We start from the raw sequence: 25,906 nt of genomic DNA, 5'->3' as shown, positions 1-25,906 counted from the left end.
AAGGGCTTTACTCATGCCGCTGAGGTTAGGGTAATATTTTATCCATCTCCTCTTTTCACTGAGACGCAGTCATTGCTGCTGTTGAGAGCCAGAGGCAAGTCCTGAGGACTGAGGTGGATTGGGGTACTAGTGGGGAGGGTGGATCATGGAGCAACTAAGAGGAAGGAAGTCAGAAAATGGTTTTTCTATTATTAGCTTGATGGGCCCACTTGCTGCTTGTGGGACTCTACACTGACAGGGTGAAGAGAAAAAGTTCACAGTGACTAAGGACCCCTGAACTAGAAATATTACTTTAGGACAGGGTCCACTTTTGGAAGAGTGCTCAGTTGTCTCCACATTCGCAAAAAGCGCAGAGGCAAAGACAGATGGCATGCCCAGCATTAGAATGCCTGCGCCTGCTCTGTTAGCTTCCGTCTCTGTGTCTGTAGGAAAATGCCTGTTTATTGTTTAGTGCTTTCCTGTTCCAGATTTGCCAATTCAGCTTTGAAAAGAAGGCTGGCTTTGGGCTAAGTAGGTGTTAAATCCCTGCCATGTAAGTTCTTAGAATATCCCCTGAAAGAGCCAGTAGGTTGGGTCAAGTATGTCCCCAGGGAAGCCCGGAAAGATGTTTTCTAGTAGCTGGATAAAGTGGTGACATTTTAAAGAATGCACAACATGGCAGGTGTTTATTGTCACAAACCCTGTTTCAGTTAATTTTCAAGGGACTCCCCAGGGATGTCTATTCCCAGCCCCTTTGAATATGGCTGCGTCCTGGTGCTCACACTTCTGCCTTTGTTAAAGTCTGACCTCAGGTCTTCCAGGAGCTTAGATCCTGCTGCACAGAACATGAAAGATGGACCCGTCAAGGAGAAGAGAGGAATCTTCTGGGGAGTATGGGGGAGCAGAGCATGTGACCCCTGTGCAGCTGCTTCCTCTTAGAGTTTTCACCCATGAATCACACATTCAACTTCCCGGAAGACGCAGGACGGCCCGACCTACAGAGCAGTATGTAAGAAGAGAAGTAACCAGATTCTACCTGCACTCTTGCCAACCCTAGAAGTTGCTAGGTTCAGGGCTAGGGTCTGCTGGGAAGGCTCAGGAAGACAGGATGGCATGGACAAGGCCATCTCCCCAGAAGCCCTTCTTTCCTGCTGTTTGGAACACTGGCCTCAGGGAAGGGATTGAGACTTGAACACCATTGGGGGCTGTGGCCTCTGAGATGCTACTTTCTCATGTTGTGGATAGTATGAATAAGGGGATCTGGTGCCCACCAGGGGCATGCCAGAGAGGAAAGAAAGAAACAGGAGCAATGGAGATGAGAGTAGGGTGTGTACCAATATGTCTCTCCCACCTTGAGAACCACTAAGAAAACCACCCAGAGGACAACAGATGGATAGAAAACTACATTTTAAGCAGGAACCTTGCCCCGTTGAGGAAGGAGAATAGAAAACACAAATTGTGCTCTGCGAGCCCATCTGGAGAAAACAGAATACTGGAATTAGCACATAGAAACTGATAAAGTGAAAAGAAGCTACGAGGGTTGGAGAAATGGCTCAGAGGTTATGAAAATGTGCTACACTTCAGAGAACCCAAGTTCAAGTCCCAGCCCCTACATCAGGCAACTCTTAATCTCCTGGAACTCTGGCTTCAAGGAAATCAAACATCTCTGCCCTCTGTAGGCACCTAAAACCCCTGTGCACACAACCAGAGACACACGCTTACACATTAGTAAATATAGTTCAAAAGAAAACAAAACAACCTGAGAAACAGAAATGAGCTGTGATTAACAATGAGAACTTAATTGAAGAGATTCAAGGAAGCATCTAAAGACGTGAAAAGACATGGAAAGGAAGCAATTGGGACAAAAAGCTAGAAGTTGAAAGAGGAAGCGGTGATTGTGTACACAGTGTGATTCCAGAAAGGGTGGGGTCCAGTGTGGCAAGAGAGGCAAGAGTTTGTGGTTAGCCTGAGCTACACAGCAAGAGACAGAAGCCTAATCTTCCTCAAACAATAGAAGGAAACAAAATATCAAAGTAGAAACAGAAACAGAACAACCAAGAATGGTCAATGACAGGAAGGGTAGGAAGAGGTGACAGAATGACAGAATGGTAGAGACAGTGCTAGATTATGTTAGTAAGGAGAAAGTGTTCTTAAAATGTGAATAGAAAAAAGTGTTAGTTAATTTAAACATAGAAAACATGGATAAGATTTTACAAAACAAAAGAATAAAGAGCGCCTGAGACCAGGGAGAGCCAAGAAAATCCTAGGTGAGCATCCGCACACATTGATTCAGATAGCTTCAATGAGCATCTGTGCACGTCTATGCCGGAAACTTAGATGAGCACGCGAGCACATGGATGCAGGTAGCGTCAATGAGCATCCATGCACCTTGATGTGGGTAACTTTGGAAAGCCTGAGGATCATTTCCCAGTCCAGTGAAGTTTACTAGAATGACCCCTAATAGATATAACATATTTAGACAGGTTCTGCAGGAGAAATAGAAATGTGTGCCAGGTGCCACTCCTTAGAGAATACAGAGTCCGAGGGGATGTTGTGCACATGGAAGTGCTGTTCCAGGAAACAGATGCAAGGGCATGTCCAGATCAGTTTTAGGAGGCCTGAGTCATGTCCACAGACAATGGGGGACCCTCAAGAGATGGTGGATCAAGCCCATTTGTCAGCACTGATGGGAAAATCCAAAGTCACTCACTGTGAAAATTTGATTCATATTAGAAAAGAATATTTATTCATTTATTCATTCATTTATTGATTGATTTTTGAGATAGGTTCTCTATGTGTAGACCATACTGGCCTTCAACTTGACCCAGTCCCCCTATCCTCTGCCTCTTGAGTGCTGGGATTATAGGTGTATTCATTCCACCATGGCTGATCAGGAATATTGATATATCATAGTTAGATCTAAGGAAAAGAATCATATAACTATCCCTAAAACTATGGAAAATAGTCACAAAGTCTCTTCCGTTCTTTATAAAATATCTTGCAAAAATAGGGCTGGGAATCTAAATCTCTAATATATTAGAATATATATTATTTATATAAATACCTTGTATATCTTTGTATGAAGGGAAGCAGAGTTGTGAACACGGACAGTCCAAACACACAGCAGGTCAAGGACAGTGATTTTCATGCCAGACTGAGAGGCATCACATGATCCCAACAAACAGGAATGGGGAGGAAGACAGAAGGATAAGAAACCTCTTGGGCTTAGCTAATGCACGTCCTAATTTTAATTCCAGAATCAGTCCTAATTGGGATGCACTAAAGCCATTCCTTTGAAATGATCCCCACTGACTTACTACATTTAACATTGTTCTAGAAGTATTGGCCAATGCTACTGGATCAGAGTAAAGAATTAATGGCAACATGGCTAGAGAACAATATAATTATCTCAGCTGACAAAATAAAATACCAAGAACTCCCTGCAAAGAACTAATCGTAAAACTCATCTAATTGAAAAAGAGTAATCAATTGCTAGAATATAGAATTAACATATAAAAATCAATAGCCTTTATATTCACAAATGGCCTATCAGCACGCATAAAAAATGAGAACAGCCCCAATAGCTGTGGCATTATAAGGTAAAATATATAAGAGTAAACTAAAAAATAATGGCTTAAAATCAATTACAACCCATTGCTACACCCAGAAAGACTTAGCGGGATACAAGTGTTGTACTGTCATCTTCATGACAGCTTCCTCCAGGATCATCTCTGAGTTTAGTGCAACATGTGTGCACACAGATATACACAAACACACAAACACACATATACACAGATATATACACACACACAAATGCACACATATACACACGTACACGCAGACATATATACACACACACACAAATACAAATACAAACACACATATACACAGATATACACACACACACAAATGTACACATATACACACGTACATGCAGACATACACACACACCACATACACATACACACAAATGTGCATAAGATACACTCATTTTTCACAAAGCCAGGTAGCTGGATGCTGAAGTTTACTGGGAAAGGAAGATAAAAGATCCAATAAAATATAAATCTTCTGTAAGAACCCCAAGTGCATTTAAGGACCGGAGGAATAAAAAAATTAAAGGTTTAGGAAGAACTCCAAGTACACATTGAAAGTTTAGACTGGATTGGTGAGATGGTTTAGAGGGTAAAGGTGTCTCCTGCCATGTGATTCTGCCACATGGTGTAAGCCCAAGGGCCACCTTTGATGCTTATACTCAAAACCCACATACAGCTTTGATCAATGCAAGCCTCATGTCCTGAGCCCAATCCCCAGAACCTACATGGTAGAGAGTTCCAACTCCACAAAGCTGTCCTCTGATGCCCTCATGTGTGCTATTGCAAGCCCACTTGTATAATATCTAGATACACAGTACTAGTAAATAAAAAATTAAAAAATCAGTATAATACAAAAGTGATATGAAAACACACACACTACCTCTTTGGAACACAACACTTTTACAATAAGTGATATTCAAATAACTTGTCAGCCTTCTTGGGAAAAAAAAACCAGTATCAGGTATATTTCTATCCTGAAAAAAAATCTGAAAAGAATCCAAAGTCCAGATTAATGTTTAAAAAAGTGATATTGTCATACTTTGAAAACTGACTCTGTACATCTGTGTGTTGTGTAAAGTCAAAAGGCAAACGATACCCCAAGAAAGTGTAGATGACCAATTACACACCTAATATACAAAGAACTTCTGTATAATAGAGGAACAAAATCAAATATTTATACCATTAGATGCACATCACTCATTCGTGATGGAAAAATCACAAAAGACATGTCAAAAATCATCCTGTTTGAAGACTATGTCTTGACTTCACTCACGAGAGATTTAGATCTAAATGGCAGAAAAAGCCACTTTTTACCCATCCATTCGGATACAACATGGACACTTGGTGTGTCACTTCACTGGTAACGCCTAGCAATTTAAAATGTTCTTATGTCAGGGAATTCAGGGATTTCAAACATGACTGTATGTGCTCAGCTCTCTAAGCCTTGTACAGAATTTTAAAGACGCTGTTGGAAAATTTAGACACTTCTTCAGGGTGAAAAATATTAACTGACAGGCAAGGACCAAAATAAGGGATCTACCTTTTCCATTTGACCCTCTGGGAAGACCTTGCAATTCCTGCCCCACCTCATGTGTTTAGGTGTTATCTGGGTGTGTGTAAAAAATGACACAGGTGTCTGTGGCAAGTGCCAATGACACAGAATGTGAGCAAGTGGACCAACATTCCTGCCAAAACATTATCCTAAAGTCAGATGCCAGTTCTGCTTGGAGTCACCTCTTCTGAGGAATTTTCTAAGCTGGGGTGCCTGCCAAAGAGTTCAAATGAGTATCACCTGTTAACTCCTAGTCATGTGACTCCGTAGTGCACAGGACATTTTGTTGAGTGAAGTCCACATGGTCCTGGCACTACACATGTCACACTACCTCTGCATAGGGTCTTGTGGGTGCAGAACAATGAGATGCAAGCAAATCTAAACTGTTTCTACTAAGGAACACGTCTTGCTGTGTACTTATGCGGGTTGCCTATTAAAGGAAAGCACCCTCAGATTAATCCACGGTGGCAGAGAGGTGATGTTGTGAAATCTTCCAGTTCTTGTTTGATTATCCATGTCCTGACTAGTCCCAGAGATCTCCCCTGTTATCAGTGGGTCATTTTATTACACCCCAACATCTGCTTTGAAGGTTTTTGCAACTCCTAGTTTTGATTTCTCAAAGAAAGCTGGTCTTTTTCTCTATTATATTTTTAGGATCTATCTATCTATCTCCCTATCTCCCTATCTATCTATCTCTCTATCTATCTCTCTATCTCCTATCTCCCTATCTATTTATCTATCGTCTATCTATCTATCTATCTATCTATCTATCTATCTATCTATTTATGAGTATACTGTCTTCAGACACACCAGTAGTGGTCATTGGATCCCATTACAGATGGTTGTGAGCAACCACCATGTGGTAGCTGGGAATTGAACTCAGGACCTCTGGAAGAGCAGTCTTAACCACTGAGCCATCTCTCCAGCCCAAAGTTGGCCTTTTCTAATGAAGTGACCACTCAATAGACACTTGGAGAGGAAGAAGACTTGAGATGTCAGAAACTGAAATGGGTTCTTGGGAGTTCATGGAGACAAGCTTTATGAAGTGGGTCACAGGAAGAAGGGAATGATAAGAGATAGTCTATGGCCCTATGATAGGATAAATGCAAGGCCTACAGAAAGCTTTGTCACATCAGGAAACATGTTTCTGTCTGTTCTGAAAGGGGTACTGTCCATGCTCAAGACCCTTGGGATCTAAAGCTGTCACTTGGCATCAACACTGGCAAAGCAAGATGGTGCATGGAGATGCAGTCATGATACACATGATCTGACCTGGGTCATATCTGTCCTTCTGTCCATCCATCCATCCATCTGCCCACCACAGAAGATTGTGTAGCAGACACACCAGGAATGTGAGGTACTTCCTGATGGTGGTTTGGGAATGAAATGGATTTAAGAGATAGTTGGGAAAAAGGCGACAGAGCATGCTTGATGATTTCCTTGATGAGGGACTAGAGGAGGAAGCAAGCCAAGGTAAGGATGACTGTCAACTTCCTTCTTAAAAGAAAAAGAGTTGACAGGGGTGCTGTAATCAGAGGCCAACAGTAAATGAGATGAACAGGATGAATGGCTTTGAAATGGCATGCTGGATCCTGGTGGGATCTAGGCAGTCTAGGCAGAGAATTCTTGTAACATTCATGCAACTGAGGTTCTGCATCGGAAATGGAGGAAATCTGGGCCATGGGAGGATGGGATGCTCACTGAGACCATTCTCACGAGGCATGAAGGAATGTGACCTGTCCCTTGTAAATTTACACTTTGTACTTGCATAAGAACCCAGACAATTCTCTCTCTCTCACTCCCTAATTGAACTTGGTTTTACTAATCCCAAACTAGCATAGTGTTTCTTGTTCTCAATGATTTATTAAAGATGAATGTCCCAGCAGATGGCATTCTGGGTGCTTAGGATCAGAGACCAGTGCCTTTGAGTTGCCCTTGCCCCCAGCTGCCACACTGTCTGCTGCTAGCCGGCTTTGGCTCTGGGATAGAGTAGTTCTGCACTGCTTACAACCAGGCTTTTCCTAAATGAAGCCCTTCTTCGGGATTTAGTCAAACTTTTACTGAAACTGCAGACCAAGAGCATAGAATAGCATAGTTCATAGCATATGAGTAGAAAATATTTGTTAATTTTAAAACAAAAGTTTCAATCCCCTGTTCTATTTTTGAGATTATTCCATCTATTTCTTGTCAACTCCTAAGGCCAGCCTGGCTCCTGATGGTTCTGCCCTTTCAACTGCAGGAATCTCCCCCTGACAGGCTTCCTGGAGACTCCTGCACACTTCCTGCCTGCTTAACAGGAAGCCCTGCAGGGAGCTGACCTTGGGTTCTTGCAAAGAATCCACTTCCCTGAGGAATAAGGAAATGCTATGAAGCTCCCTCAGCTGGAAAATTAACAAAAGAAATGAGTTTGATCAAACAGTAAACACACACACACACACACACACACACACACACACACACACTCATACACACTCACATATCACACACACAACACATATCACACACAACACTCATACGCCATACACACACCACATACACACATATCACACACAAAACACACATCACACACACACATGCAACACATACACCACACACCACTCACACACCATACACACATTACACACACACACATATAAACATATCACATATACCACTCACATACCATACACACATCACACACACACACACAAACACACACATATATTCACACACACACACCTCATATACACCACACCACATAGATACAACACACACTCACAAATCATATACATGCAACACACATCACACACATACAACATACACACCACACACACCACACACACCAACACACATACACAACATTCACATAACATAAATATACACATAGACACACACTCAAACACATGTGTACACAAACTATTACAACACTCATACACACAACACACACACACACACACACACACACACACACACACACACACACACACCACTTTATGATGTTGGGTGGCTTTAATGACCAAATAATAAAAGCACTTTTCCAGAAGGAAGTGAGGAATAAGAACCTAAGCTGTGCGTGAGTTGTGTTTCTATAATTCAGTCAGGTGACTCTGGGCAAGTTATTTAGACGTCCCAAATCCCAGGTGCCTCATACATTTAATGAAGAGATCTTAATAGTTGTTGAAGGGATTAAGTGAGATAACTTATATTAAAAGCTTAGCTCTGTGGCTGGAACAAGGCAAAATGCTCACCATCAAAATAGTAATTATTAATTACCCTACGTCGCCTATAGGAAATGAAGAGCCTTCAGACTGTGAAAGAGTCATCTCAAGTGGATGAGGGCCATGCTGTTGGAGGCACGGCTGTGGAGAAAGCCACAGAGAACAGCATCTTGGTTGAGCTATTGATCTGTAAGGTGCTCTAGGGAGGGAAATGGGTCATATCGATAGCATGGGATTGAGCTCAGCAGATTTCTAGGCCTCTAATGAAGAACCAAATGCTCTGCTCTGGTAGAATCAGGGGAAAGGTTTTTTGTTTTTTAATCTTCCTATCATTTGCAGAAATATAAGGAACTCTAGGGGTTTTTCTTATCCAATGAAAATATCAAAGGACTCTTTTTTGCATTTATATATCATTATTTGTTATACGTGTGCATGCTTGTGTGTGCATGCATGTATGTGTGCATGCTTATGTGTGTGCATGCTTGTGTGTGTGCATGCTTGTGTGTGTGCATGCTTGTATGTGTGCATGCATGCAAGCATACAACAGTACTTATGAAGAGGTCAGACACCAATTTGCAAGAGCTGGATCTCTCCTTCCACTTTGTGGGTCCTGGACTCAATTCAAGGCCTCTCAGCTTAGGCTTGGTGACAAGTACCTTTACCTAGACAGTCATTCTTGCTGGCTCAGGATCAAAGAATATCAGAGCTCTTGTCTGTTTGCTGCTTAAAAAGATCACATTTACTACTGTTTCAATCTACACTTTACAACTTATCTAGAAGACAGGCATTGGAGAGATGGAACCTCAAATTTCTCCAAGAAATGCAGAAGGAATGCAGAAGGCCGACAGCATAGAATTGGGAGCAGTAGCTGGTACCCTGTCTATCTCACACCTGTAGTAATGATATTGGTTCCATGCCAAAACCCGAGGAAATGGGAATCATATCACTGGAGAGAGATAGATGGTCCTACACAGCATTGCTTCAGTCAGGGAACTTGCTGTCAGTGAGCATCATGCTTAGGACAGGAACAGCAGGCATTACTCTTATTTTTAGCTATGCACATGCTCTCAAAATTACAAGGAGCAGGGACCACTGGTGTGCAACCCGAATCCTGATGTCATTGTTGGGGAGAGGGACAGCATGGACCCGAGGAGTAGAAATAACTACCTGGGGGACCATTTGTTCATTTGCACCTGTGGTGCTTCAGAGCTGGTTGACATTTAATGCTAAATAATATTAATGAAAGGAACTTGCTGTCCCCATGATGGATTTCTCTTGCTTACCTTCTTTCCCTCCTTTTTTTAGCTCTTCCATTTTTAAAGCTCTAAGTGGCAGTCAGACCTAAGAAACTGACCGGAGGCTCATAGAGGATCTGAGAGGCCCAAGGGGCCTCTGAGCATACTGGCTGCCTTCATAAGTGACACTTCTAGATGCTCTGAAAGCTCAATTCAAATGGGCAATGAGCGTACAGAAAGCTGCCCATGGGTACAAGAACATAGAACAAAGTTTATGAGAGTGTTCAGAATCTCACTCCTAACTCTGCAAGAATACTGGAAAACATGCTGCAGATAAATGGAGGGCAGGAGAGGGAGATCTGGCCAAAGCCATCAAGAGTGGAGAGACAAGGGATGGGTTGGCCGTGGGGCGGGGCGTGCCTGTAGGATGGGGCTTGGCTATAGGTCAGCTGGCCCTTAAGAGTCCAGGACCCAGAAATAATCTACAGGCTTGGCTCAAGTAACCTGCAGTGCCTGGGTCTTCTTAATAGAATTTAAATTTAAAGTCAGATATTTTATTGTCTCTCTGGGAAGAATAGTTAATTCTACCAGGCCATGCTGTCACTTTAAATTATCAGTGAGAATTTCAAGGAAAAAGATCAATTCTGAAAGGAAATCAATTTTGGGTAACTAGAAACAATCTTACTTTAGGGCGTGTGGGGTATTCTAAACAGAGGATGTTATTGTGTGAGTTTGAGACTCCCTTTTGCTGTATTATCCTACTTTTGTCTAAGCGTGTTACAGACCTAATTTGCTTTTTAATACATCTATGTTTCCACCCGTGGGTCCACTGGCAATTTGATTCATTTATGCGGGTATATATATATACATTTGTAATCTGAAAATTCAGCCCGCTAAATTCTACCAAGAAAAAAACCGGGACTGTCAGTATACAGTCCCTTATACTCTTCTGAATTCTTTTCTCCTCCTCTGGGGTCGCCTGAGTGTGGACTGCTCCCACAAGCTGCTGGGTCGCCATCACAGATTCCCTCAGCTTGCCACTTCCTCTACAGAGCGAGCTCTCAGGACAGCTTCTCACTACACAGGGCTTAAGCAGAGATTTTAACACGCAAGAAGTACGAAATCCCCTTACTTTAAACCCTCCAATGAAAAGGCGCCTACAGATTAAGAGGGAATAAAGTGACTATCAACCAGACGCAGGACATGAAGCCGTCCTTGTATTCTGATCTGAGCGAAGTAAAATGAAAATTACGTGCACAGTCTCCTCTTACACACAGGCACGCTGTTTGATCTCTAGAGTGCGGCGTTTAAGGAACTACTCAGTGTTCCGGTGTGATACACACTGAATTATTTATGTGGGAAAGAAGCAGAATTAAGAGTTTGCAGGACAATTGTGGGGAGGGGCGCTTAGCTGGCAGGCAGCTCCCACGGTGGAGAGGAAGCTCCGGGCCAATCCCGGAGCTTGAATTCCTGTATTGGGTTGGGGTGTGGGGGGTGGGTTAAGGCTGTAGGGAGAGAGAGCAGTTCAAAGAGCTCCTCAGTTACATAACAGGTTTGACGCCAGCTCGCTACACGCCGGACTGTGTCTCAAAAACAAGACATGATAAAATAAAATTGAGAAGGCGTTGATTAGGAGGTGGGTGGAGTTTGGGTGAAATAAATGTGGGCAATGCTCCCTCCTCCTCCTCCTCCTCCTCCTCCTCCTCCTCCTCCTCCTCCTCCTCCTCCCTCCCTCCCTCCCTCTCTCTTCCCCCCCACCCCCCCAGAGTTTGAGTCTCTTTAACAACAATTGTTAAATCGACAGATAAAGACCTCCACTAACTCCCCCATGGACCTTGGATAAAATTCTAGGTCTGGCAGCTTTCGTAGCCTCATCCCTATGCTCTTCCTGGTCTCAAATCCACCATAATGCGTTCTATAGTACGAATGGCCCTTTTCTGGCCTAGGGTCTTAGGGCTTGTTCTGCCCTCCTCTGGGAGCATGGATTCTGCAGGTGGTCATCTGGGAGGCTCTGGAGAGTTTGACTGTCCTGTCACTTAGCAGCCCTTTCCTGTCATTCCCCTGCACCAGCTCCTCCCCACCTGTGTGTTTGCCTGTCTGCGTCAGTCTTCCTGGCCCTTTAGAGCTCCGAGTGAGTTTTCTCTCTCGTACAAGGTTGGGAACACCACAGTGTGTCGGGGCAGGGGACATTCAGCAAATGTTTAAGGGGCGAATCAAACAATGTTGAATTTTCCCCCATGAACAATGCAAAAATCCCTTCTCTTTCCCATGTGGCTGACCTTTTCGCCTCTCTTGTTTCAAAATTAGCCCGAGAGGAAGAAAAAGACGCGGTTGATCGCTTTCTGATGCTTTCTCCCCACCTCCGTTTCTTTCTGAAAATTGAAATAGAAAAAGCCCAAAACCCCAAACCCCAAACAAACAAACAAATAAACAAACACCGAAAGAAGAGAAACAGGCGGCTTCCCTTACTAATGCTACTTTGGGGCGGGGGGGGGGGGGCAAAATTTTGCTCTCCCTCTCCTTTCTGTTTTCCTCTCTTGGCTTAGAAACTCCTCTGGTTGGCAATAACCTGATGAGCTGTCAGGAAATATGTCGGGAGTAATGAAAATAGACCTTTTCCAATTTCAAAAGTGTCGCTGGTTTTTTTTTCTTTCTCTCTCTCTCTCTCTCTCTCTCTCTCTCTCTCTCTCTCTCTCTCTCTCTCTCTCTCTCTCTCTTTCTTTCTTTCTTTCTTTCTCCTCTTCCCCAGCCATGGTCCTGGGCCTCCTCCCCAAGTGAGTTTCTTTGCATTACCATATAGGTCATATAGACACAGTTGCTTTGGATGTTCTAGAAAATGCCCTTAAAAAATAAAACACAGATGTTGCTACATTGTTAAATCTTGTCAGTCAGACCGGTTGAACACATTCCGCCTAAGGGTGCAGAGACGCGGAAGTCAAGGGGTTAAACTCATTTTCAATTTGCCTACAGATGGATGCACCCGGCTTTTCCTTTATCTGAGAAGCCTACATCCATAGGCCCGCAATAACAAACATTCAGGAAGCTGCATTCAATGTGAAATTTAACAAAAGGAATTAGCCACAGTGTGTGAACAGTAACTTTAAATAGCAGAGGTGACAAAGGAGGGCGGCTGATAAAAGAAAACCGGTAATTACTATATCAGTGCCCTTTGCACACGAAGTTTCTAAACTGTATTAAGAGGTTGTTCACAACTCTGCCTCCCTTTTCTCCCATCAAAATAGAGCAAAATAAAATATAACAAGAGGCCAACTACGTCTCTGGATCGTTTGAACAGAACAGCACAGCCAACGTAAAGTGTTCTTATACACGGTGCAATTTCCAATTGCAAAATTTAATTGTACAAAAAAAGTATTCTTAAGTTTTTTTTTTTTTTTTTTTTTTTTTTATAAAGCCAGCCCTGCAGAGTATAAACTCTCCATTTCTCAGCCTTCCTGCAGGAGCAGTGGGCTAGAGCTTTTCTTTTTAATATTTAATCTGAACTTTATTAATTCTTTTAGGTGCAAAGAGACAGAGCATCTGATACACGGCCACCTCGCCGTACAGAGCGCAGCTCTGGGGATGAGAAGCCCACATGCAGGGCCTTTTGGTCTCAGGCCTCCTTTGTTATCATCTTAATTCTGCTGTGTTTTCCTTTTCTAAGCTTCAGAAATCATTGACTGGAAACAAGCACCCATGCCCCACAGTGCACAGAGGCTGAGGGAGGCTTGGTGGGAAAACAGATGGCCACGGGTAACCCACCTACAGTCAGGCAGGCAGTGCAGGAGGGGTAGGAAAGAGGCTCAAACAATGCTTCTCTATGAAATGGGGGTGCACTGAGACGTTCTCATCCTGTCTCCCCATCCCTGCTTCCGCTTCAGTTTACTTGATATTGTGTTCTTATTCTTAGCAAAATAGTTTTTAAAGATATGTTATTTTAAAGTATGTATGTGTACGTGCATGCTTTTAACTGCTGAGTCATCTCTCCAGACCCCATTAGCTAAACTACCTGTAAAGGCTGAACCATCACTACCTGAGTATTCTCGTGTGAAGGACAACAGAACCCAATGTGAAGATGAGAATGTTTAGAAAAATTAACCATCTAAAGGAGGCACAAGGCTCTTTTGGTCTCTTGAAAACCTGTCAAGTGGAGAATAAAGATAAATCCAGACGATTCTAGAAAGGTAGAAGCAACATCAACAGGTGGGCGCTGTATGAAGTTTCCTGAGCATAAATTCATAATTCAGTGTAAGGATGTTTTTTAGAATTAGTTATATCTGCCCACGAGTGATGAAGACAGAACAGGTTTGCTGGTATATTTGAGAATTGTAGATTCCTGAGTACTCCAAAGGTGTGAGATGGATTTACCGGCATCAAGGACGTTGCTCCAAGGGTCAACTGCACTACTAAATGACTACATGTCAGAGATTATTGTCTGTCCTTGGAAATGCAGCCTGCTCTAGGCTGGCTGAAATTCATCTCTGGGAAATGGTTGGTCTGCTGGGAATGCTACTTCCCAGCCTCATTTACTTACACTTGAGACCTGGCGACCAGGCTTGACCATGGGCACGAAAGCAGAGGTGGTAGCCATCTTTCCTTTGTCACTGTGGCTGGGAAGCTAGTCTCCATCTGCATCCTTCTTCCCCATCTGTGATTTGAGGCTGAGTACCATGCAGCCCCGTATATGTTGCAGTCATGATAAGGAAGGAGGTTCGGGCCTTGAGAGCTTCCCTCAGTCCAAGAACTGGCCTGAACTGATAAAGAGGCCATCTTTATACCCTCCAATTCAGGTGTTCATTCACTTTACATGGAAGTTAGCTTTACTCTCCCTGACGTAGCCACTCAAATTCCTTCAAAACTGGGAAGAGACTGGAGATTCTAACCAATGTGGGTCATCTCTGGGATTTATAGATTACAGAACAATTTGTTTTCCAGTATGAATTGTACCCAGAACAAATGTTTCTGAATCTTGGATCTGTTTATCTATCTATCTATCTATCTATCTATCTATCTATCTATCTATCTATCTATCTATCTATCTATCTATCTATCCATCCATCTGTTTATTATTTTCAGCTCCAATTAAGAGCCTTCATTTGGGCATTTTTGTTAAACCCTCTCTAACAGTGAATGGAACTGAATAACCTTCTTCATTATGAGTTATCGTGTGGGTTTCTTGGGCAGTGTTGGGGATACTCGGTCACAGAATATTTTGAGATTGAAGCCACAGAGAACAGCAGATCCCTAAATGGGACTAAGATGGCAATTCCACTAGTGACTGGAGGACAGATAGACCATACAGAAGCCAGAAACAGCTGCTGAGCAGCTCAGAATATTGTCTTCCCAGCTTCTCCAAGGCCTGAGCTGAGAAACCAGATTTCTTCTGGGTGTACATCACTCTTTCCTCTCCTTTGAAGGACACTGAATTTCCATAAAACCACAAAGGCCAGAAGCACACTCAAGACCAAAATAGCACTGAGGTTAAAAAAAAAAAAAAAGAGTAACCTTGGTTAAACAGTGTCGCTCCACGGCCCATGGCCATTAAGTACTAATGCACTGGAGATGCTATGGTAGAATATATGGGCCCCCTTTTGAATCATAGGACCTTAGGCAATAAGAGCATAAACATTTGTTGGCAAGCAGGGCAATGAAGCAGAATGCAGTTAGTTCAGATGCAGGCATGTTGATTTCCTGTGCTATGCTCAGCTGGACTCTGAGATCGTCAGTACTGTGAACTCAAACCTACATCCCCAGCCAGATTCCTACAGAGGGAGGGGACAGGAGGGACGGATGGCCAGCTTGCTTTGCTCCTGTGTGCTCAGTCTAATCTGTACATATGTGCAGATCCATATTTAGAATTTGTCTAGGCAGAGAGTGGTGAGCCATGGAAGCTTTTGCTTATCACTTGAAGGATGCTGGGGAGTTGTACGCCAAGCTTCTATCAGGAGCCCTATTCTCTTCCTCCTCACAAATCCACAAAGACAGAATCTGCTGATGTGGAAACGAAGGCTGTCTGTCTGTCAAGGACACGGGACATTTGTGTCCTTCGCCTACCAGTTTCTGTCATATTGGCAGGCAGATGTAAGGCTCATGTGGGGCCACGGTGGGTCAATAACGTCAATATGGTTTTGAGTTTACATTCAGCTTTTCTTTGACTAAAGAGAGAGCTTTTATGTATAATTAAGGCTTGGAAAATGGTGTCAGCACTTTTCCTTTGAGAAAAAAAATAAAAAGGGTGAGGGCAGCTGCTAGATGGGCTAAAGTCTGTGGTCTTTCTCTTCAGTATTGTGGCTGGTGGTAACTCCAGGCTGTGATGTTTGCTGCCCTGGAGACATGAAATGTCCTATGGGAATGACTGTAACCAAGAGTCCCTCCCCCATTCTGTGTAGCTGCTGCACCCCCCTCTCAGATGAGTCCAAAATTTTCAGAGACAGCCTAGTTATGGCTAAGGTTTCAAGCCCCAAGTCCTTCACTGCTCTGAACGCCACCCTGATGTGACCTGTCACCTCCATTCCAACACTCTGAGAATAGCCCGCCCTGGTTGCCTCTGTGTCCTTGATGCTCAGCCATGTGTGACTCTGGCTGCCCAGACCTGAGGCTGCGGGTCTCAGGAAGGGCCAGCATCCTCAGTGAGCACCTCTCTCCGTACCACACACATCGGATTGATTCCAGAGAGCCTCAGAGAGGGCTGTGTGCCTTTCAGTGTAACAAAATCACTGTGGTAGTGGTTCCCAAGTTCTTCCTCAGATCTGGTAACCCCCCCCCCCAACCCCAAGAGCCCTCCGATATCATTCCCCTGGCTCCCCCTAGTGGCCCAGGGGTCCCCAACCAGAACGTTTTTTATTACAGGGTTTTTTTTGTTTTTTGTTTTTTTTTGTTTTTTGAGATTATAATATAATTACATCATTTCTCACTTTTCTTGCCAAACCCTCCCACATACCCCTCCTTGGTTTATAAGTTCATCATCTGCCTAAGGAGATTTCTGATGAGCCTGTTTCTATACCACATGTGAGGGCAACTGGATCCACCCTGATTCTAAACCCAGAATGTGGGGTCCTGGGAACTCTGGTGTTTTTATGCTCCCATCTCTGAATGCTAGTCAAAATTTCTGCCAGGGACCTTAGGGGCCACTTACCTTTGAGGTTGGGTTGGGACATCTTGTCTTTTTGTTTGTTTTATTTTGAAGACAACATGAGCCGACTCTGGCCTGGACCTCATCCGGGAATGCAGATGGGGCTCAGCTTTAAATGATTGCCTGCCTTAGTTTCCCCAGTGATCAGTAGCAGCGTGAGCTATGGTGGCAGTCTACTTTAATGAGAAGTCCAAGAGTAGAAGGTGAGGGACCAACTATCTCTGATGCTATGTCTGGCACCAGTCCTAAGCCATCCAGGTTGCTGATTTCTAACAGCTGTGTTAGAAAAGTTCATGGACATCACTAACATTTCTCTCTTGTGTGTTTCAGCCACACAGTTCTCAAATATCCACAGACACCATAGCAGCCCAGGTGAGCCAAACTAAGCAGCCAGCATCACTGCCCTCATGTTGAGCCACAGGGGTTGGGTCCTCAGAGTGCTGCTGCCACTGCTGCGAATTTGTATATATTTTTAAAGAAAAGTAAGCAAGTTAAGTTTATTGCAAAGGAAGGCTATAGCTCTCTGCAGCAGAGGAAAGGGTCAGAAACTGGTTGCTCTGCGGGTAATTTTAATTTTTTTTTCTATTTAGTTGCTTTTTTTCTTACTAAAGAATAAGGGGTTTTCTGTTAGACATAACTTAAAGGATCTTTGTTAGGGAATAGGGTGAGGGTATGGGAAGGGGCAGTTTGGGGTGGGTAAGCATGGGACCTCTTGGTTCAGAGCCTGGCTCCACTGTTTTTACTGGACCATTGAATGAATGGTCCACAGCCAATACCCACCCATCTGTGCCTTCATCTTCGGGACTGGCCTAGGTAAAGCTGTAAGCCTCCCTTACTCCATGTAGACCATTCTTACTGGAAATGAGGCCAGGACACAAGTCTATACCTCTGACCTTTCATTTGGGCACATTAATGCTTCACAATTTTGACAAAGGGAAGTTAACTTGGGTTTGGAAAGTTAGGAAAAGGTGTTGCTGCCATGCAGATCCCTTGCTCAATGAGGGCCAGTGAATCCTTTGCCCACTGAGTGCCAGCTCTCTCTCTCTCTCTCTCTCTCTCTCTCTCTCTCTGAGTGTGTGCATGCGTTTGTGCGTGTGCGATAATGGCTGATGCAACTGTTGGAAACCAGAGGCTTAGCTCATGGGTGCTTCCATGGTTGGGTCAGGGTATGCTTTATTTGTAGAAGGCTGACTAAATCTTGACCCCAGCTATCTTGGCAAGCTGCAAGTGGCCATGTGAGAGATGAGCTTCAGGCTCAAGCCCAGCTCCTGGAAGACAGGTGTCTACAGAGAAGGATGGTACTACCCTCAGAGACTCCTGTAAGGAAAGCAGGCCTTTAATGATGTGGGGGAGCTGAACCCACGGAAGGGGTATCTAGGGAGATAGATGGTATGAACCAAAAGTAAGGAAACTGGCTGTGAGCTATTGGGTAGGAAACACACACACACACACACACACACACACACACACACACGAAAAGAACTGTGGGAAGCCTGTGCTCTCAGGGGACAGATGCTGTCCCTAGGGTCCTTCAGCTCAGGGACCACACTGATCACAGGTTCCTTTTCTTTGCCTGTCCTGGCCATTGGTTTTCCTGGCCAAACCTGCCATATTTTCTCCCAGGACACATGCATGGTGTGCCATTTTGAAGGAGAATCAACAAAAACAGAAGTCAGGTTGGAAGGCATCCATGCTGTCTGGGTGTCAGAAGAGGGGGTGTTAACATCGTCTCTTAATTTGCCATCACATCATATACCCCTACCTTAAAATGAAGAACAAGAATAGTACTTTTTCCTCTTCTTCAGAGACCCCTCCCTGGTACTGGCATAAACTCACATGTGCAGAGACCAGTCAGGCTTGCCCCCTGTATCCCCCTCTCTGGACCCCCATGTGTACTGTGTGTCTACCAGGCTGCTCACAGGTGGCCTTAGGGGCCGTTGCTTTTCAAATGGTGAAACAAATTTGGTGGGTTTTGGTTGTCATTGATTGGCTTTGACACACTGCTGAGGTTGGGCACCAAGGACCCCTGGTACTTTAAGTCACTTTTATCGCTCAAATATGGAGCTTTGACAGCTGAAACGCCTTATGAGAATAGCATTTAAATGTGCAATGCGCCATAAATACGCAGAGTGCGACAGCCAGGAAGCTGTGCTAATCGCGGCTTTGATGTCCCACGAACTACTGTAGCTGGCAGTCCTCGTGCTTCTGCAGGCCTCTTTGGACTTAGCAGATACCGCTCAGTGGATCCAGTTTTCCACTCCTCCCCTCACGAGGACAGCTGTCATCCCTGACTCAAAGGAAAAATCCTTTCTGGGCCCTTGCTTGGCCACAGCCTTTCCTGGCCATACTCCTAGGAGCCTCTCGCTTCCTCCCTGCCCGGGAGTGGCAGAGGGTGAGGCTGGCTAGACCCAGCCAGACTTTCCCAAAGTTCTGTGTCATTTACCACCTTGTCCTACAGCAACATGCTATTTTTAATTTCTGGCGACTGCTACTCTTGATTGGCTGGGACAAGAAATGGAAGTTCAGCTTGACTTGAGTAACAGGGAAAACGGTCCGTCCCCGACAGAACATGCAGCAGGAAAGCTGAAGGTTCGCTATAGAAGCATGGGTAGACCACCCTAGCTTCCGCTGTACTTAAAAGCTGCCAGTAAGAAGCCTGAATGCTTACATTTGATAAGAGCCTTGATCTTTGGATTCCATGGTCACTACAGAGTGCAAGGAAACCACAAAGGGTGTCTGCTGTCTGTAATTTATTAGGTTTCAGAGCATCCCAGGAACTACAGACTCAATCCCTCAGCTCTTGGGTCCAGGAGCGCCCTCTTGTGGGAGAAAGCACTTTTGCCTGGAATTTCTATTTGTCTTTTTTTTTTTTTTTTTCCTCCAGTTTTTAATTTTTGAGAGTTTCCTACATGCATATACTATGCTTTGGTAACTTTTCCCCCAGTTCCTCCCCTTCATCTCTTCCTCTCCCCTCACTTTCTCTCCCTATTTAATGCTTCTTGTTTGTATACTTACTGAGTCCACCAAGTGCTGTCTGTATGGGCATGGGTATAGGACCATCCAACTAGGGCATTCTTTATTATTTTTGTTTTGTTTTAAACTTGTTCTTACTTCTGGAAGAACAATATTAGTTCATAGTTTTGGAGAGTAGAGGAGCTGGAGAAATGGGTGGGTTTACTATGCTAACCAATACCATCAGTACTTGTCTGTCTTAGGGCTTCATTGTTATGTGAAGAGACACTATGATCAAGGACAGCGTTGTGGCTGGCTTACAGGTTTAGAAGTTCAGCCCATTATCAGGAAGGCAAAAAGCATGGCAGTGTCCAGGCAGACATGGTGGTGGAGAAGGAGCTGCGAGTTCTGGCATCTTGATTGGAAGGTAGTCAGGAGAAGATTGGCTTCCACGTGGTGTCATTGCCCACCCCCACAGTGACAGACACACTTCCTCCAACAAGGCCACACCCACTCCAACAAGGCCACACCTCTTAATAGCTCCACTACCGGGGGCAAACATATTCAAACCATCACACTATTCCTTTGTATGTGTGTATCACATATGAATGCATGGTGTATGGGTATGTGTATGTATTATCACACATACAGAGGCCACAGGAGGATGTTGGTGGTAGTGTTCCATCACTCAACACCTTACTCTTCTGACACAGAGACCTTTGCTCAACCTGGAGCTAGGATGGTAGCCCGCAAGCCCCAGCAATCCTCTAGTTTCTGTTCCCATACCTCTGGAGTTGCAGGATCATATATATGCCTTTAAAATGGACATGGGGGACCTGAATTCAGGTTATCTATCATCCTTGTTCAGCAGGTGTCTTAGCCACTGAGCCATTTACTGCTCTCTCCCTGTCTTAGGGTTTCTATTGCTGTGAAGAGACACCATGACCAAGGCAATTCTTATAAAGGACAACATTTAATTGGGTCTGGCTTACAGTTCAGGGGTTTAGTCCATTATCATCACGGCAGGAAACATGGCAGCATCCAGGCAGACATGGTGTTGGAAAAAGAGCTGTGAGTTCTATACCCGGATGGGCAGGCAGCAGGAAGTAGAAGTGACACTAGACCTGGCTTGAGCATTTTAGACCTCAAAGCCTGCCCCCTAGTGACACACTTCTTCCAACAAGGACACACCTCCTAATAGCCACTCCCTATGGATTTATGGGCACCATTTTTACTTAAACTATCACACTCTTTATTCTTTTTTTGATGTAAGTTTTTCACAAGCAACCCAGAAGTGAGCCTTTCTTCTGAAAAGGATTCTGATGTTAATGGTTCTTTTACACCTATCTCAAACGAACATTTTATTTCTTTATCCATCTGCTTCACAGAGGAACAACTATACAGGTTGTGCTGCTTTTATTTAATCTATACACTTCGAGGAAATTGGGCTTTAATTTTTATGCTCTGAGGTTGCCTACCCCACCAGAATCAAAAGACCCAGCACTTCCATGGCCTCAAACATCCTCGTGCTCTGCTGTTATCACGGGTGGATGCTCAATGTGCAGTCTGTCATCTTCATGTCTGAAAGCACACAGTGCTGTGCTGCTGACTACAGACATGTCACCGATCGATCATCAGTTCTCAGAACTTGTTCACCTTCACGCCCACTGTCTGCTCCTGGCCCCAGTCCCCAGCAACTAGTTCCCTCTTTTCTGTTTTATGAATACTGTTACCTTTATGCATCATAGAAGGAAATTTGCAGTCTGCTTGAACGTTTGTCTGTTGAAAACCTCACAGTGCCTAGGCATCTATCAGTTGGACATCACCATTGCCCAGCTCTCTTAGTCTCAAGCTTACATCTAGGCACAGATCTAGCTGTCCTCCTAGGATAGGGACCATCCCGTACTCTTTTCCTTTCCTTTTAAGTCTTATCATTAAGGGATCTTGCTTCATGCCTGGTTTTCATTAAGCCTCAGTTGATATTGTGAATTGGATTTGAACTCTCCCTCTGAATTCAAGTGTTGTAAAATATTGGTCAGTCTCTATGAGGGCAGAACCGCAATGGACCTTCCACTGAGCTTCGTATACAGCAGGTGACATCAGATTAATTTCTATTCTTATTCCCTCAGTGTGAAGCGAGACCTCCATTCCAGACGCCCGAAGGCATCTGAAATGTACTCTCCTGGAAGTGCTGAAGGGCACATCTTACTTTTAAATCTCAGGATCATTTAGGGTCTTGGCATTCACGGTTGTCACTTAGGGGCTTGAGTCAGTGAGATGAGTAGTCTCAGCTCCTGCACCGATGAACCCCCAGCCTCCTCCAGTCACTGAAGAATCCAAAATTACAAGGGTCTGTGTGCCAGGGAAAGATGAATTGCCAAACAGACTTTGTGGATGGAAAAAAAAAAAACCCTACTATCAATTTGTAAGGATGGATACAATTTAGAAGAAGAAGAGCCAATGCAAAGCTATTTTGTATTTGCTCAGAAGTTGAAAGGAGAATTTAAAACCACATAGAGTCCCCAAGGCACCGATTAATAGTCTATTCCGTGTGTTTGATTCTTGCAAAGTGAAGATATTATGCTACAGAGTCTCCTAAAATTAAGGAGATGTGGATAAAAAATATCACACGTGATTTACACATTCTTCAGTCTCTCTGTGAAGTTTCTAAACCTCGAAGCCTTTCTGTTATTTATTTATTTATTGCTTGTATTGGTGTCAAGAGAGAGGTATGCTCACAGTTTCACTTTGACTGTTAGTTTTTCCCCTAGGCTGGAAAACAAGCCAAATGGTCTAATATTCTTGTTTTTCTGTGTACAAAATAAGAAAAAAAGTAATAACAATCTTAGTTGGTCTGTCTTTGTCTCTGTGCCCACAGCTTATCACATCAAAGATGGATAAGCTTGGCAAGCCCCCCCCACCCCCACCCCCAAGCTGTTCACCTTTGTCTGCTCTGCAAGTTGCAGCTCAGGGCTATGATGCCCGGCGTGGTCCTTCCCCTTAGCCCTCAAATCTATCTCTGTTCCTGTTCCCTTCCTCCTCTTTCTCTTGGCTTCACATTTTTCTCATTTGAGAATTAGCTCGATGCTCTAGTTCAATCTCACCACAGGCAACTCTCTTGTAGGTTTCCTACCACGGGGACATCTCAAATGTTAGGAGACTACCTTGCACTCTGGCCAGCATGGCTCCCCCATGTCTCAGAGGATCAGCTGAGAAATGCTACATCTTCTCCATTGTGAGTTAGACTGTGGGTGTGAAGATCCTGTAGGGGACTCAGAACTGAAGAGCTGGAATAAAGATGGGAGACATAGCCCTTGCCTAGCATGTGCAAGACAAAGAGTTGAATCCCCAGCCCTTCATAAAATAGAAGGGCAGAAATAAGAACTGAAAATGGGCATTTCTTTCTTTTTTAAAAAAAATTTTATGTATGAATATACTGTTGCTGTCCTCAGGCACACCAGAAGAACATATCAGATCTTATTACAAATGGTTGTGATCCACCAGATGGTTGCTGGGAATTGAACTCAGGACCTCTGAAAGAATAGTGCTCTAAACCACAAAGTCATCCCTCCAGCCCCCGGGGCATTTCTTTCGTGCTAAAGTATCTCCAATATCACATAGCTACTTAAACTCAGTGACTCCCAGTGGTTTGGGACCTTGGTCCAAGCTGTTCTTAGTCTTGACAGTGATTCTATGAGGTATGGGCATCATTTCAAATTGTATATGAGGAAGCCGGCTCAGAGGTTAACCTGGGACAACTGGTAAACCAAGATGCTTTTATCTGTAGCATTTCCCTTCACTCTACTAACACATCTCTAGTGGGGAGCATTTGGAGAGATGAAGGCAGATGGAAGTGGGGAACAGTGGGGAACAGTGGGGAAGAGTGGGGTGGAGGACCTTGCAGACCAGATCTCTGATGACAGGAGGGACAGGGGGCCATGAGGGTTATTCAAAAACTATCTCTCTAAAGCTCACTTACGACTGCTGAGGGGATTCCTCAGGCCAGGTCCTGTCTGATTCAAGATGATCAGTTTCCAGCATGAGGACTCGGGGAATGGTGCCTATCAAAGGCATGGGTGTCGTGAGTCTTCCCTCCCCGAACACGAGGCACAGGTTCTCGGAACAACAGGAGACAGTGGGAACTGTGTGGAATCTGAGTCTGTGAATGCAGCTGAGTAGCTGTGAAAGTGTGTCATCCTGTCGGGAGAGACACAGCTGCACAAACACAGACAGGGCAAGGCTGTTTAAATAGTCACACGTGTGAAAGAGTCTTAAAGGTGGTGACAGCATTTACATGGAGGATGGCCAGGGGAGGGAGGTCGTGCTGAGTGAACTCATAGCCACAGGCACTCAGTCACTTGCTGTTAGCTGTTAGCTAGCATCCATAGAAACAGGAGCGGCCGGAGGATGCTGCAGGTTAAACGTAAACAGACATCAGCTCCTGCTCCATCAGGACACTGAAGCTGACAGAGACTGGGAGCCAGGCTGGATAAAAGAAAGCCAAGCAGGGCCACCACCATGGGGAAGACTGATTCCAGCCACTCTTGGAGTTCTAGAGGTCAGGACTGGCTTCTCAGGGTGATATGACAAAGGGAAGAAAGACTTTCACTTGGTTACAGGGAAGAATGCTTCAGCAACTAAAGCCACCCAGTGACCGAATGGGCTGCCTCAGACAGTTGGAATGGGAACCATGACCTACTTTGAGAAAATTTAATTACCAGGGAGTGCTCAAGTGCTCGGCTTATTTCCATTTCCTTCTTAAGAAGTTAAAAGTCCCACTGAGCCTTGTTTACCACTGTCTGACCCCGTGACAGTGTCTTTCTTAGATTGTGTGATTGGTTTGGATGTTACATTTAAAGAAATCTTTAAAGCAGAAGTGAGGGGGCTCTTTGGCTGACTTAGGTGTGGCAGTCTGGTAGACAGATACCAATATTTATTAAGAAAAACTTGAGGTCACTGGTATAAGCGTCTATCTTTAGAGGAAAGTTGACATCAAGACCAAAGAAGGCCTGGCATGTTGGCACACATTATAAAACCCAGCACTAGGAGTCTTAGACATGGGGAGAGAGAGAGAGAGAGAGAGAGAGAGAGAGAGAGAGAGAGAGAGAGAGAGAGAGAGAGAGAGAGAGAGAGAGTCAAAGACTAGTCACAGCTATAGAGTAAGATTAAGGTGATTCTGGGCTACAGAATGAGAGACTGTTTCAAAGCCAAACCAAACCAACAGAAATACAGAAATGCCTCTGACCTTCTCGTGTATCTCTAATGTATCTCTCCACATTGTACTGTTGTTACTGACTGCGTGTCTCTTTCCCAGAAGGTCATTTTCTTGAGGATGGTAATTCTGTTGACCTCCTGCAACACAATGAACCACACTCACCATTCAATCAAATTACTATATAAATAAGAGAATGAAATACATTGGTTAAATACATCCAAGCAGAATGTAAGTAAACTCATAATAAAGAAATATGTAAAATTATCTTGAGGTTGTAATGGATTTGTGTCTTAGCATGTAGCTTGGTTTTAGCTCAGCATGTTTTCCACAGTCAGATTTTAATAGTAGATGATGTGGAAGGTACAGGCTGTGACCTTGGCCATACAGATGTGGTACTGGGGTTGGGCGAAAGAACTGGGAGGTTGAAGCAGCCTTGCTGGATAGTGTGGGATTAGGGGGTAGTGGAGTGCCTCTGTTTGAGCTGTGATCCTGGACACTGCCACGTTCCTAAGGGTACTAGAAAACACTGTCTGTTCTGAAGAGTGAGAAGTGATTGAAGCCTGATGTGGTGCTACAAAGCTGTAATTCCAACATCTGTGTGGCTGAGGCTGGAGGACCATGAATGGGATGCTAGCCTGGGCTATGTAAGGGGATAGCACCTCTATAAAGTATTGTTATTCATGTGCAGTGAACGCTCAATATGGAGAAAGCAGAGCAGATTGCGGTGTGCTGGGATGTGTGCTTGAGCAAGGCCATGCACGTGATGCTGACTGTTGTAATCTAGAGCTGCTCAGTGAACATCAGGCTGTGGGCCAATCTTTCTTCCTGGTTTCTTCCCACCATAGCCATTCCAAGAGTCCAAACGTTTGGTCTCACGGGCTGCTAGATAGTATCAGAAAGCCATCTCAAAGCTACCGGTTTCACTTGTTTAACGAAACAAAGCAGAGAATCGGGAGGATTCTGTGTTGGCTGTGTTGGTTAGTTTAACTATGAACTTTGTACAAGTACCCGGGAAAACAGTCTCAGGTCAGAAACATCAGAGTGGCCTGTGGAC

General features: G+C 44.2%; 1 long non-coding RNA gene across 1 annotated transcript; it reads left to right on the top strand.

Moving 5' to 3' along the window:
• 4930452A19Rik (RIKEN cDNA 4930452A19 gene) lies at window positions 1-25,115 on the top strand. Its single transcript, NR_045433.1, has 4 exons — window positions 1-24; window positions 781-988; window positions 6,288-6,481; window positions 24,952-25,115. It is a non-coding gene; the product is annotated as an RIKEN cDNA 4930452A19 gene (long non-coding RNA).
• Window positions 25,116-25,906: the final 791 nt, after the last annotated feature.

This window comes from Mus musculus, chromosome 17, assembly GCF_000001635.26.
Source record: "Mus musculus strain C57BL/6J chromosome 17, GRCm38.p6 C57BL/6J".
NCBI classification, from domain to species: domain Eukaryota; kingdom Metazoa; phylum Chordata; class Mammalia; order Rodentia; family Muridae; genus Mus; species Mus musculus.
The sequence above is the reverse complement of the archived record's forward strand: the minus strand, read 5'-3'. Positions and strand labels throughout refer to the sequence as shown.